The sequence below is a fragment of the Rhinoraja longicauda genome, chromosome 12, assembly GCF_053455715.1.
Source record: "Rhinoraja longicauda isolate Sanriku21f chromosome 12, sRhiLon1.1, whole genome shotgun sequence".
Lineage (NCBI taxonomy): Eukaryota > Metazoa > Chordata > Chondrichthyes > Rajiformes > Arhynchobatidae > Rhinoraja > Rhinoraja longicauda.
The window spans coordinates 46,107,979-46,123,492 of NC_135964.1; positions in this window are offsets into that span (position 1 = coordinate 46,107,979).

Genomic DNA, 15,514 nt, shown 5'->3' on the forward strand with positions numbered 1-15,514 from the left:
ATCTCTAAACAATGCTGGTCCTTCACCCATGTTCCACACCCTTGTATTGTCATTGTCTGTGTCAGAACAAATCAAAACGACATTGCATTATTTCCTCTCGCTAAGCCATCTGTCTTTCATCTTACCGGCAGATTGTTATGTAAAGGCACAGTCATTGCCTCAAAAATCCCACCCAAAAAGGTTATGGATTCTTCTGAACTGCTTGATATCATGAGGCTTGTGAATGCTCTCAGTTTGCTGAAAATGCTAAATCACTATCCAAATGATGTCTTGGACTCAGCCACTTATAATGGACATTGACCCACCATGCCTCCTCAACTCCCGCCTGATCACAACCTCATCAGCCCCGTCCCCAGCCAAAGGCTGGCCTTCCAAACAGGTCACAGCCCAGCCTTGAGGAGGTAGCATCAGAAGGCAAGTTTACAGCTTCAAAAATGTGCAACATCTGGTTTAGTTTGCTCTGGGCCTTTGGGGCACAACAGAATTCTCCATTGCTGTTGATGACCATCCAGTCAATGCCATTCCGGCACACCCTGACAATGACGACGACGTAATGGAAGAGGACCTGTCCATCCCATCGTTTCCCCGGCAGGAATATGCACGTTACCAGCGCTCTGTTTAATACGCTTCTAAATAAACAGTTATTTTATAGAACTAAATTAGTCAGTATTTTTGCAACGCTTATTTTTCAGCTGTTTAAACAAGTCTGGAGCATTCAGAATGTCACTGGCACACATCCATCTCCCGACTTGATTAATGTGTACATGTGTACCATGCCAGGGGCCATTGGCCAGGTCCCAGAATGTAAACAGCACTGTTCCCAGAATGATGTTGGCTCACATCAAGTACGATGATTAGCACTGAGACTGATGTCACTGGCTTCTTTTTTTGAAATCATTTTCCAAAACTCACATGACAACTTCTGGTCATGGCGGTTTATAAAGGACTGTGAGTGTGGGATTGACTGCCGACTGATTCATTCTGTGCTGATGTATTGAAAGATGATAAAAAAGGAAAAGATGAACACACCTAAAGCCAGAAAACAGGCACCACACAGGAGTCTACCTCAAACGAAAGAACTGCTATTTTACTTTGGCAAAGAAAAGCTATTTTCTTTCTGTTCAACATGTTGTTTTTTTTTAAATATATGGATTCTTTGATTAGTTTAGTTTAGAGATACAGCGTGGAAACAGGCCCTTAGATCCACCTAGTCTGTGCCAATCAGCAATCCCCACACATTAACACTATCCTACACACACACACACACACACACACACACACACACACACACACACACACACACACTAGGGGCAATTTACAATTATACCAAGCCAATTAACTTGCAAACCTGTACATCTTTGGTGTGAGAGGAAACCGGAGATCCTGGAGAAAACCCACACAGGTCACAGGGAGAACATGTAGACTCCATACAGACAGCACCCGTGGTCCAGACCGAACCCAGGTCTCTGGCGCTGTAAGGCAGCAGCTCTACCACTGTGCCACCTTAGAAATGATATAGTGACAATCACCAATCCAATGTAATTTTCTTCTGCTCCAGCACGGTTTTTTTAAAATATATGGATTCTCTGATTACAAATTATCTAGGGATAATCAACAATCTTATGTGTTTACTCTGGTTTCTAGCTTTCCTTTCTTGTATCATGTCACTTTCGCCATGAGTGATGAAAGTCCTTCCCAGCACTGCCTATAATGTATTAGGCTGATAAATAAATATTTACTGTGGCATCCCTAGAATCATTGGAGCTTTTCAATTGTCCTCCACATTGCAATGCAATCTTCTCCGAGACAATCTAATTCAGGCTACACTTGTTTCAGTCCACCAGCAATTCCACAAATGGGATCCCTTGCAGATTCGGAGCTCTAGATATTTACTGAGGCAACCACAGAATCATTGAAGCTTTTCAATTGCCTCCACATTGGAATGCAATCCTCCCTTAAACAATCTAACTCAGTCTACGCTTGTTTCAGTCCACCGGCAACTCCACAATGGGGATATCTTGCAGATTTGGAGTTCTTCCCCAGGAATGGCCAACTCTTACCTTCTGTGTCATTGTTGCCTGTGCCAAACCAAACCAAAATGATCTAGTTGCATTTCTTCTTGCTAAGCCATTTATCTTACATCTTATCGGTAGATTCTTACAGTGGCACCGTCGTTGTCCTGAAAATCACATCCAAAAAGATCATGGATTCTTCCTCTGAACTGCTTAATATTGAGACATGAATGGTCCCAATACAAGGAAACTGTCTAAATGATGTCTTGGACTCTGCTACTAATAATGAACTCTCCTTCCCTTTGGAATAACAGGCCTTGAGCTAAGTTGCTGACCAACTATTTACTGCACTCTACGAAGTCTTTTTCTCAACTTCACAGTGGCCTCTGCAGACACTTGGATAGTGGACCCCTTCTTCCCCGCTATTTAGCTGCCATCATAATGCGATATCCCTTGTTCATCCATAGCAAAATAAAAGGTGTCCCACCCTCAACGGCAGCATTGACAGCACAGCAAGTCCATGCTTCACTGCTGGTCGGTGACCTTTCAACTGTAGTTGACCACAACTTGACATCAAGAATAGATTCATCATTGTACATCACTTCACTGGCTTTCAAAATAAACCTGTTAAAGTCAAGGTTGGAGATAAGTCCATGAGTGTCTTCCTTCAGATTAAGATCTCCTTCTTAGACATTTATGGAGTCATAGACTTTCAGAGTGGAAACAGGCCCTTCGGCCCAATTTTCCCATGCCGACCAACATGCTCCATCCACATCTGCCTGCGTTTGGCCCGTATTCCTCTAAACCTATTCTATCCATGTATCTGTCCAGATGTTTTTTCAGTGTTATTATATTATCTGCCTCAACTACTTCTCCCAGCAGCTCGTTCCATGTACCTGCCGGCCTTTGTGTAAAAAAGTCGCCCCTTGTGTTCCTATGAAATCCTTCACCCTCACCTTAAACCTAAGTCCTCTTGTTTTTGACTTGGTACAGAGCAGGGTTTTTTTCAGGATAAAGTTTGATGTTTTTTGGACAGGTCCAATGCACGTTATGCAATGATTTACTTATAATTGTGTCAAAGACAATATCAAACTTCTGACTCATATGGGCAAGGATTGGCCTACGGGCATAATTGGAAAGGTACATACAGCATTCAAATGCTGACAAACTAATGCGTGCATGTCAAAACATAATTACACCTTCAAAGATGCTTACAACGGAATTAATGGAAATGAGGCACATCTATCAATTAAATGTGATGCAAAACAACCTCAGTTCTTTATCATTTTGTCTTTATTCAAGTGTATCTACAACATTGATTTTTACCAATAGACGTTATGCACCCAGAGAAAATGGGATGTTTTTCATGGTCACTCATTTTTTTGGAGGTGGGAAGGCAGTGCTGAGAATGCTCAGGTATTGAATGCTGTATGAAAGGACTGCAGAATATTATAGAGTCATAGAGTCATATGGCATGAAAACAGGCTCCTCAACCCAACTTGCCCACACCAACCAACATGACAGAGAAACTCCCAAATAAGGTGCCTCTTTCATTCTGATTCAATAATGAAGAATACGATCACGTGGTGATTCATATCAAAACCACCCAAGATGATGGGCTGAACCATAACTGACTGTACTAATCATAATTTCAGGCAAAGATAGGCACAAGAAGCTGGAGTAACTCAGCAGGTCAGTCTGCATCTCTGGAGAAAAGGAATAGGTGACGTTTCGGGTCGAGACCCTTCTTCAGACTGAGAGTCAGGGGAAAGGGAAATAAAAGATATAGACGATGATATAGAGAGATCTAGAACAAATGAATGAAAGATATTCAAAAAAGTAATGATGATAAAGGTAACTGGCCATTGTTTAGCTGTGGGCTAGGTGAAAACAAGTTACAATGAGACCGAACATAACGACTTTGAAGCTTACTTCAGGCAAGTAAGTTGGCAGATTGTCAAGGTCCTTTGGTTGTCACCAGACAGCTGACATTCCCTCTGCACATTTGACAACTCCCTTACAGGTTCCTCAGCACAGTGTAGGTAGGTAGCTTCCTCTTACTGTGTTCAGTCTCCATTGAATAATGAAAGGCCTCAGATTCAATGAGATCCAGTGAAGCAGTGGGCTCTCTGACTCAATCTGGGCCTCAGGCAAACAAGAAAGATGGAAGAGACTGATTAACCTTTTCTGAAGAAAACCCGAATCAATCTGAAAAAGGGGTCCCGACCTGAAACATCACATAGAAACATAGAAACATAGGTGCCAGAGTAGGCCAATCGGCTCTTCAGCCAACACCGCCATTCAATATGATCATGGCTGATCATCCAAAATCAGTGCCCTGTTCCACCTTTTCCCCATATCCCTTAATTCCGTTAGCCATAAGAGCTACATCAAACTCTCTATCCATGTCACCCACCCATGTTCTCCAGTGATGCTGCCTGAACCGCTGAGTTGCTCCAGCACTTTGTGTCTTTTTTTGGAAACCAGCATCTGCAGTTCCTTGTGCAGTTTTACTGCAAACAAATGAGAAAATGGGAAAATATTTGTGTAATCGTGCGGCAAAGATTAGGATGTTGAAATTTTGAAGCTACAATTCTAAATTACATAGGAGAATATTATCCTGGATCAGACACCAAAAGAAATAAGGTTGGATGACAGACATAGAAACATAAGTAGACCATTCAGTTTAATTTGTTTAAAAAAAATACATTTGTTGGATCATTAAAATAAATTTACAACTCTGTAATAGGAATCAGTACCAATCCTTTCTTCTCATCTAAAAAGAAAACCCACACGGTCACAGGGAGAACGTATGGAGTCCTTAGAGACTACACCCATAGTCAGGATCGAAACCAGTCTCTGGCGCTGTAAGTCAGCATTTCTACCACTGTGCCGCCCACTTAGGAGATGAAAAGGAGTAGTCTCACACCTTTGCCATTTCATCTCTGCCATTTGTCCAGCCATCTGCCTACCAAATAACCCTCCTCACCTGTGTCAGCCTAGTATCTGCCAGCCTTTGTGCTGCCCCTCCTCTTTGACAGCTTTCTTCCCCCCCCCCCCCCACACATACCCTGCCCTCCCCCGAACCACCCCACACCCCTACCCTTCCCCCACCCCCATCATCTAAAATCAGTTTGATGAAGGATCCTGGTGCAAAATGTCACCTATCCATGTTGTCCTGAGATGCTGCCTGAACTGCTGAGTTACTCCATCACTGTGTCTTCTTAGCTGAGAATAAAAATGGCGGCACAGTGGTAGAGTTGCTGCCTTACAGTGCCGGAGACCCAGGTTCGATCCTGACATGCTATCTGCAGGGATTTTGTACGTTCTCCCTGTGACCGCATGGGTTTTCCTTGGGTGCTCCAGTTTCCTCCCACATTGTCACTAGTGCGTAGCACAGTGCTAATATACAGGGATCGCCGATCGGCGCGGACTCAGTGGGCCGAAGGGCCTGTTTCCGCGCTGTATCTCTAAACGAAACCGAAATAAGGATTGTGGAGCAGGATAAAAGGAATTGAAGTCTTAATGACATTGGACCATTGTCTCCTAAAAACTAGCAACCAGGACTGCAAACAAATCTATGATATCTGTGAGTAAACAAAACCAAACGGTCAGCAGTGTGGTGTGTGGTTTCTGCATTGACATCGTCAGCACATCATACGATCTGCTCCACATCAATGATCTCCGAGCAACTCTGAACCTACCGCACGATCAGTGTGTTGACCTCAGCAGACCCACCCAGGGCTGCCGGTCACACTCAATGCAGCTGCCCCTAAGTAGAATGTGTGGAGCAGACATTGTATCTGTCAACTCAGTTCTTCATCATTATATTCCGTAACCACATCACTTAGTTTTAAATTATGCACATATGCACCCCAACACCCACCCACACGTTCTCCACAAAGACATACAATCCCCTGACTTATGCACATCTTTATCTCTACTAATTTTTTTGATGTGAGGTCAAAATCCTGGACATCCTTACCTAAGCGTACTGAGGGGGACTATTATCTGTATACTAAAACTCTCGTTTGTTTGTTTGTTTGTTCCTGAACGACAGCCAAAACGGTACACGGTAGCGCAACAATTTTAGGCCCACCTTACTCACCGTCATCCCTTTGGTGCCAATGGAAGAAGTTTCATTGAAATCGGTGTTATATTTTTAGAGTTATTCACATTTTAAAGTTTAAATCTATCTCCTAGGGAGGGAGGGGGCAGGGAGGAAGGGAGGGGGTGTAGGGGGGGAGGGGGGAGGATGAGGGGGGTTGAGGGGGATGGAGAGGGGAAGGGGGGAGAGGAAAGGGGGAAGGGGAGGGAAAGGGGGAGGAGGAGGGGGGGAGGAGCGGGGAGGGCGGGAGGAGAGGGGAGGGCGGGAGGAGAGGGTGCCGCACCAATGCAGGAGAGGTTTGGGCCCAATGGGTCCACTTGGTCTAGTACTTCATAAAGGCCGCTTTCTGCCACCTTGTCACACACTTGCAGATAAGCAGTAAACTCGCCGATGAGGTCAACAGACCATGAATGAGTACTGCAGATTTTTAGTGGCGGTTTGGAATATTGCAAATATACAGACGCATCACCTTTTACGCGTGCTTGATTTACGCTTTTTTGGGGATAACGCGCTTGTTCATTTAACGCCAAATCCTGATTTACGCGCTCGTATCATAAAAATAACGCGCCCAACTTTACACGTGGCAGCGTAGTTGCATGCGTTTAACTCACGAGCATTTGATTTCCGCGCTGCTTTTTAAAGAAGGCAGCCGCCCCGTAAAACCAAACTAAAGCACAACGTCACACATGTTCGGAGTTGACCATACACCTAACATTTGCTCAGCTGCCAGTCTGGGAATTTGGACAGCAATACCTCCTATCTTTCTCACGATGCGCTTCGCAGAATGAATGGCAATAAGAGTGCGGTGTTGTCACACAACTCAAACCACACGGTAGGATTTCACATCAGATGAATCATCAACCCACATCCAGCTCAAACCACAATAACACACAATACAAAGGGGTTGGCTTTTGAGTTTGGTGCCGATAAAATATGTGCAATGTGTCTGAACTCATCAAAACAGTTGTTGTTTTCGTTACCACTCGCTATGTTGTGGGCTCCTGCAGGCAGGTTAGTGTATCAGTGGTAACACCTTAAGTGAGAGAGAGACTGGGAAATTCCCAGCTGCAATATCCTGAGGTAGCTGGCCCCAGTCCCAAGATTGAGGGAAGAAAAATTAGAGGAAGAGGAAGAGGAAATCAGGCACGATGCCTTCTGTCACGATATGCGTGATGTTAGCAAGGCTACTTTTGTTCGTTCATAAGTTCAACATAATTCTAGGAGCAGAATTAGGCAGTTCAGCTCATCAAGTCTACTCCGCCATTCAATCATGGCTGATTTTAGTTTAGTTTAGCTTAGAGATACAGAGCGAAAACAGGCCCTTTGGCCCACCGATTCCACGCCGACTAGCTCACTTACATTATTCTACACACACCAGGGACATTTTACAATTTTACCAAGCCAATTAAACTACAAAACCTGTACCTCATTGGAGTGTGGGGGGAAACCGGAGACCCGGAGAAAACCCTCGCAGGTCACGGGGAGAATGTGCAAACTCCGCACAGACAGCACCCATAGTCAGGATCGATTCCCGGGTCTCTGGTGCTGTGAGGTGGCAACTATACCACTGTGCCACCGTGCCGCCCTGATTTATCTTTCCCTCTCAACCCCATTCTCCTACCTTCTCCCCATAACACCTGGCACCCTTATTGCCTTACCTTGGCTGGCGTGGGAAGGTAGCGATATATTCATCTTCCTGAACCAGTGCAGATCTTATACTGATGATAGCAAATTCCATGTTTTTCACCCAGCAAGGTTAAAGGAATGGTGCGCTATGGGTATAAGTCAGCCTGGCGTGTAACCCATTGCGATGACAGTGCTACCATAATATTGCTGTCAAACTGTTGGGAAATTCTGAAGGGAAAGCCTTATATTAATTTAGTGATTCACCACACTTATGATCTTGGAGACAAATGGAACTGCAAATGCTGGTTTACTAAAAAAAAAACACACAAAGTGCTGGAGTAACTCAGCAGGTCAGGCAGCATGTCTGGAGAACATAGCTGGGTAACATTTCAAGTCGAGATCCTTTTTAATCAGAGATCCTGCCTGACTCGCTGAGTTACTCCAGCACTTGGTATCTTTTTTTTACACTTAAGAACTTATTTAATTTTTCCACTATTTCACACTACTTTATTTTGCTTATTTTGCTTCCGTCAGATACAGAGGTAATACTGGCAACACTCTTACTGGATAATGTGCTTTAATTTTATATGCCACAATCTCCAAGTGCCTGCTTAAGGTTATCCAAACTAACCTAACTCACACCAAAGAAGTGTCTCGACCCGAAACATCACCTATTCCTTCTCTCCAGAGATGCTGCCTGTCCTGCTGAGTTGCTCCAGCATTTTGTGTCTATCTTCGGTATACACCAGCATCTGCAGTTCCTTCCTTCTCACCAAATCCAATTTGTCTTTCACCCTCGGGGCGCTGCTTCCAAGTCCAGCCATGCCCCAGCTTAGAAATTGCTGCATAGCCTCTTAGTGAATCAGCTAACAATGAGGTTGAAGCACAAATCCTCACTTTGGCCTTCTTTTATCAAATGGTACAAGACAAGTGACTGATAACTGATCCAGCTATACATGATGATGAAGAACTCAAGATGGAGCGGGATAATCTGTTCAGCCGAGCACACGAGAGCACTTGAGAGTATTCATAGGTTCAAAGTTTCAAAGATCAGGGGCGATCGAAGCTCCCGCGATCGGCGCGGTCGAACCTCCTGCAGCTTAGAGCTCCAGAAGTCGGTCTCTAACCAGGGACCACGAGCTCCACGATGTTAACGACAGCAGGCTCCCACGGTTGAAGCTCCAAAGTCGATCCCCGATAGGGATCGCGAGCTCCACGATGGTAAGTGCTGCAGGCTCCCAAAGTCGGTCTCCAGCAGAAGCCACCAACTCCTTGATGCTAGGCCGCAGTGCTGACGGAGATATGATACGTTAAAAAATCCCATCTCCCTCAAGGTAAGAGATAAAAAAAGTTTCCCCCAATCCCCCCCCCCCCCCCCCACATAAAACAAGCTAAAGAACACTAAAACATACATTTAACACATACTACTAAAACCAACAAAGAAGGAAGGGATGAGTCAGACTGTTGGCGAGGCAGCCATTGCTAGCGCCACCCGGTGGTTATAAAGAAGCATGGGGGATTTATCTTGTAGTAAGGATCTGCAAATGCTTGTTTACACCGAAGATAGACACAAATAGACACAAAATGCCGGAGTAACTCAGCGGGACAGGCAGCATCTCTGGAGAGAAGGAATGGGTGACGTTTCAGGTCGATACCCTTCTTCAGACTTCAGAGCCTGTAGAAGGATCTCGACCTGAAAGGTCACCCGTTCCTTCTCTCCAGAGATGCTGCCTGTCCCGCTGAGTTAATTTTGTGTCTATCTTCACACTTGCAGATAGCTCCGCATCCTCACCGGGTTATCTGGAAGATCTATAGTTTCAACCCACAGTATACTCTCGTTATTACGGAGTAATTTTATAATTGATTTTGGTTGCAGCAGGCAGCATCCTCACAGTAATCAGACACAATTGTCAAATCAAGTCAAGTCAGTTTTATTTGTATAGCACATTTAAAAACAACCCACGTTGACCAAAGTGCTGTACATCTGATTAGGTACTAAGGAAAAAAATGAAACATACAGTAGCACACAAACATAACAGCACATACAAAACAGTTCACAGCGCCTCCTCAATGGGCCTCAAACGCTAGGGAGTAGAAATAGGTTTTGAGCTTGGACTTAAAGGAGTCGATGGAGGGGGCAGTTCTGATGGGGAGAGGGATGCTGTTCCACAGTCTAGGAGCTGCAAACGCAAAAGTGCGGTCACCCCTGAGCTTAAGCCTAGACCGCGGGATAGTGAGTAGCCCCAAGTCGGCTGACCTGAGGGAACTGGAATTAGAGAGGTGGGTTAGAAGATTTTTGATGTGGGGGGGGAATGTCCATTTAGGGCTTTATATGTGAATAGGAGGAGCTTGAAGTTGATTCTGTACCGTACAGGGAGCCAGTGGAGAGAGGCCAGAATCGGCGTGATGTGGTCCCTTTTACGGGTACCCGTCAGGAGTCTCGCTGCGGCGTTTTGGACCAGTTGCAGGCGGGACAGGGAAGATTGGCTGATCCCAGTGTATAGGGAGTTGCAGTAGTCTAGGCGGGAGGAAATGAAAGCGTGAATGATTTTTTCAGTGTCGTCGAATTGGAGGAAAGGTTTGATTTTAGCTATGGTTCGAAGTTGGAAGAAGCTGGCTTTTACCACAGCGTTGACTTGCTTGTCAAATTTTAATGCAGAGTCAAATATCACACCGAGGTTTTTGACATGCGGTTTGACTAGGCAGGATAGGCTTCCAAGACTGCCTGTTATCGATTTGATGGAGTCGGGGGGGGGCCGAATAGGATGACCTCAGACTTGCTCTCGTATAATTGGAGGAAGTTCTGTGCCATCCAACATTTTATGTCCTCAAGGCAGTGTAAGAGGCTGTTTAAATTTGACTGGTTGTTGGGTTTCAGGGGGAGGTAAAGCTGAGTGTCATCGGCATAGCAGTGGAAAGAAATGCCGTGCCTTTGAATGATTTGGCCAAGGGGGAGCATGTATAGAGAGAAGAGAATGGGGCCTAGGATGGAGCCTTGTGGAACTCCGCAGCAGAGGCTAGCTGGAGCAGAAGAATAACTGCCTATGTTGATGGCAAAACTCCTATCTTTGAGGTAGGAAACGAACCAGCTCAGGGCAGTGCCATCAATGCCAACCGCGTACCGGAGACGGTCAATAAGGATGGTGTGGTCCACTGTATCGAACGCTGCGCTGAGGTCGAGAAGGAGCAGGATTGTACAGTCGCCGGTGTCGATGGCGAGAAGCAGGTCGTTGTGTACCTTCAACAAGGCAGACTCTGTGCTGTGGTGGGCTCTGAAACCTGACTGGAAACTTTCCAGGATGGTGTTTTGGTGTAGGTAGGGCACTAATTGGTTTAGAATTGCCTTTTCAAGGACTTTTGACAGGAATGGCAGTTTGGAAATGGGTCTGTAGTTGCTAGGCAAGGTGGGGTCTAGGTTAGGTTTTTTCAGTAGGTGCTGGATCACCGCGTGCTTGAAACAGGTTGGAACAGTGCCAGTGGCCAGAGAACTGTTGATAATAGAGGATGCTGGGACCGGCTATTGCAATGACATCCTTCAGAAGGGCAGTGGGGGCAGGATCAAGGGGGCAGGTTGCAGGTTTCATAACGGAGACAAGCTTTGCAAGGGAGGATAGAGTGACGGGCTGTTTGGTGAAGAACACAGGCTGCTGCTTACACTGCAGGAGGCCACTGAAATTGACAAGCAATTGCTTCAATCGCCACTTGTGCAATGATACCAATGTAACAAACAGCCTTTAGTATTTTTACCTTGCAGTAACAAAAGCACATTTTTAGCTATTAAAAATGACTTTGTATTTGAAAACAGCTCGTTGGTTCACGTAGGTGGTCGGAGCAAATCCCTTACTCGGTTATAGCGGTCAATCGGCAATAACAGGCACCATTTCCCGTTCCCCACAAGGTCCCCGATAACGAAGGTTCTCTGTATAACTAGAATCAGCAATGCTGCTCCTTCCCTTGGTGCTTTAATAATAATCTCTGCAGTGTATTTTACCGAGAATTTGTGAGAAGGAAGACAACATAAATGTACCGATCATCACATTAACTAGCTTTGGCTGAGAAATCCGAAACCTCACAACAATTAGTGTTCTTGGCAACCAAAGCACCTGGACTGTGATACCAACCAGGGCGTCACTCTATAATTATTGAACAGATGAATAAATCTATTATTTGTAGCCCAGATACATTAATGCTACAGTAATATTCCAGCTTTTGAAGGAAGCAGGAGATTATGTGTTCTTTGGTGCACTGCAAAAAAAGATACATTTAGACAGCCTCTTTCATGAATACAAGACAGTATAAAGCAACCTAATTGCAAATAAAATTATTTTTGTTCTGTGTCGCATTGTCAGAAATCTGCAGCTAATTGGAGAGCAGCAAGTTGCCAAGTTGTGATAATAACCAGATAATTTGTCGCAATGCAAGAACAAGGAACTGCGAATGCTGGTTTACCGACGAAAGACACAAATTGCTGCAGTAACTCAACGGGTCAGGCAGCATCCCTGGAGAACATGGAGCGGTGACGTTTTGGAAATAGATACGAAGTGCTGGTGTAACTCAGCAGGTCAGGCAGCAGACCTGGAGAAAGAGGATGGGCGACGTTTCAGGGCGGAACCGTTCTTCAGACGGAGGGTCTCAACGGAAACGTCACCTATCCAAGTTCTCCAGAGATGCCCCCTGAGCCACTGAGTTGCTGAAGCATTTTGTGTCTTAATTTTTCTCAATGATGGTTGATTGTAGTTCTTATTCCACTACATGGCAGCGCGTGCAGACGCAGCGGCCCCACACTCTCCCGATTTTTCGAGTGTTTTTAATGTTTTTTCAAGTTCGTCATGTTTGTCACTTCAACAACTTTGGACAGTCAGCAGGAGACAGTATAGTCGTGAGTTCTTGCTGGACAAGAAAACAACATCATCAACACTGGACGCTACGCTTGCAGAGGAACTTAGCGGCCTCAGAATACTCTGCCTGACCTCGACCTCGGCCTCGAGTGCTGCCCCCCGGCTGGAAAGTAGACGCCGCAGGCGGTGTGAGAGGAAGCAGAAGAGGGGTAAGCGCGGAGGCATCCGGGCTAGGCTAGCGGCTAGCCCACACAGACCGGCTATTCCGAGCATGCTAATGGCTAATGTACGCTCACTGGACAATAAAATGGACACTATAAGACTTCTCCGGTCGACCCAGCGTGAGGTGAGGGAATGCTGTGTTTACGTTTTTACGGAAACATGGCTTAATGACAACATCCCGGACTCCGCTGTTCAGCTCGACCGGCTAACATGCTACCGATCGGACAGAGCTACGGTTAGCGGGGGGAAGACTCGCGGCGGCGGTGTGATTGTTTACATCAGTGATGCTTGGTGTCGGGACGCTGTGTTGGTCTACAAACACTGTTCACCGCTGGCGGAGTTTATGGTTGTGAAGTGCCGACCTTTCTACCTCCCGAGGGAGCTAACAGCTATCCTGTTAGTCGCTGTTTACATCCCTCCCAGTTCCAACAACAAGGACAGAGAGGAGGCACTCTGCGAACTGTACCGGGCCATCTCTGAGCAGCAGACAGCACACCCAGATGGCTTTCTCATCGTAGCTGGGGACTTCAACCATGCTAACCTAAAAACTGTCATGCCCAAAGTATACCAGCATGTTGATTTCCCAACACGAGAAAACAACACCTTGGACCTTGTCTACACGACCATCAAAGGAGCATACAAGGCTTCCCCCCTCCCCCACATCGGCCTCTCTGATCACCTCACCGTTCTGCTGAAACCGGCATACAGACCCCGGGTGAAAGACACCAAACCGGTTTCAAAAGAGGTACGTGTGTGGTCAGAGGACAGCACAGCTGCACTCCAAAACTGCTTTGAGACGACAGACTGGGACATGTTCAAGCAGGCAGCAACATACAACAACACAACCAACATTCAGGAATACACAGAGACAGTTACAGGCTACATCACCAAATGCATTGACGATGTGACCCACACCAGAGCCATCACCATCCGGGCTAACCAGAAGCCATGGCTGACAGGGGAGGTCCATGGGCTGCTGAGGGTCCGCAACGCTGCCTTCAGAGAGGGCAATCCAGCCGGTCTCAGAGCAGCCAGGGCCAACCTTTCCAGTGGCATCAGGAAAGCCAAACAACACTACACCCGGCGCATCACAGCCCACTTCAGTGACAGCAGAGACACACGGAGCCTGTGGAAGGGTATTAGGACTATCACGGACTACAAACCCTTACCACAGACCTGTGACAGTGACACCTCTCTCTTGAACGACCTCAACGGCTTCTTCGCACGCTTTGAAGCACAGAGCAACACACCTGCGCAGAAAACAACTCCCCCCCCCAACGACCAGGCTATTTGTCTGTCTCCAGGCAGTGTGAGGAGCACACTGTTAAGGATTAACACCCGGAAAGCTTCTGGACCTGACAACATTCCTGGTCGTGTGCTAAAAGACTGCGCAGCTGAGCTCACAGATGTCCTCACAGACATCTTCAACATCTCCCTGAGCCAGGCTGTTGTTCCCTTGTGCTTCAAAGAAACCACCATCATACCTGGGCCTCAGCCCCCTTCTCTGCAACTGGCTGCTGGACTTCCTCACTGCCAGACCCCAGTCCGTACGGGTCGGCAGCAACACATCGGACACCATCACGCTGAGTACGGGTGCCCCACAAGGATGTGTGCTAAGCCCCCTGCTCTTCACCTTGCTGACCCACGACTGCACACCCACCTACAGCTCCAACCACTTCGTCAAGTTTGCGGATGACACAACAGTGGTGGGTCTCTTTTCCGGGGTTACGTCCGTGCCCGGGTGGTGTTGGAGAGGGACTACGCGCTGTCCACGGGCACCCTGGAGGAATTCCGGGACCGCTGGGCACCGCGGGGGATTGGATGTATCCTGGATGGGGATTGTAGTATAATTGTATGATAGTTTTAATAGGTATATTTGTTTGTACAATATTCTGGTGGTGGGTTCTGTTTTGGTTTTATTGCATTGTATATATTATTTTAATATTTGAATAAATATTTTTGATTAAAAAAAAAAAAAAAAAAAAAAAACAGTGGTGGGTCTCATCAGCAACAACGACGAGACCCACTACAGGAAGGAGGTGGACCAGCTGGCCGCGTGGTGCACAGACAACAATCTCTTCCTGAATGTGGAGAAAACAAAGGAGATTGTTGTCGACTTCAGGAGAACGCACACCCAACACCCCCACCCACTGACCATCAATGGTGCTGCTGTGGAGCAGGTGAGCAGCACCAAATTCCTGGGGGTGAACATCACCGAAGATCTCTCCTGGAGCAACAACATCACGTCCATCGCAAAGAAAGCCCAGCAGCGCCTCTACTTCCTCCGCAAACTGAAGAGAGCGGGAGCCCCCACACCCATCATGTACACTTTTTACCGAGGCGCCATCGAGAGCATCCTCAGCAGCTGCATCACTGTGTGGTTCGGCAGCTGCACAGCCTCCAGCCGCAAGACCCTGCAGCGCATAGTGAACACTGCTGAGAGGATCACTGGCGCCTCACTCCCAACACTCCTGGTCCTTTACACCACCCGCCTCACCCGCAAAGCATTGAGCATTGTGGGTGACCCTTCCCACCCCTCCAACAGCCTCTTCACCCTCCTGCCTTCAGGGAGAAGGTTTCGCAGCCTGAGGTCAAGCACCACCCGACTAAAGAACAGTTTTTTCCACCAGGCTGTCAGGATGCTGAACTCTCTCCCCTCCCTTCCTCCTCTCTCCCCTGCCCCTATTGGACCTGGACTTTAACACCCC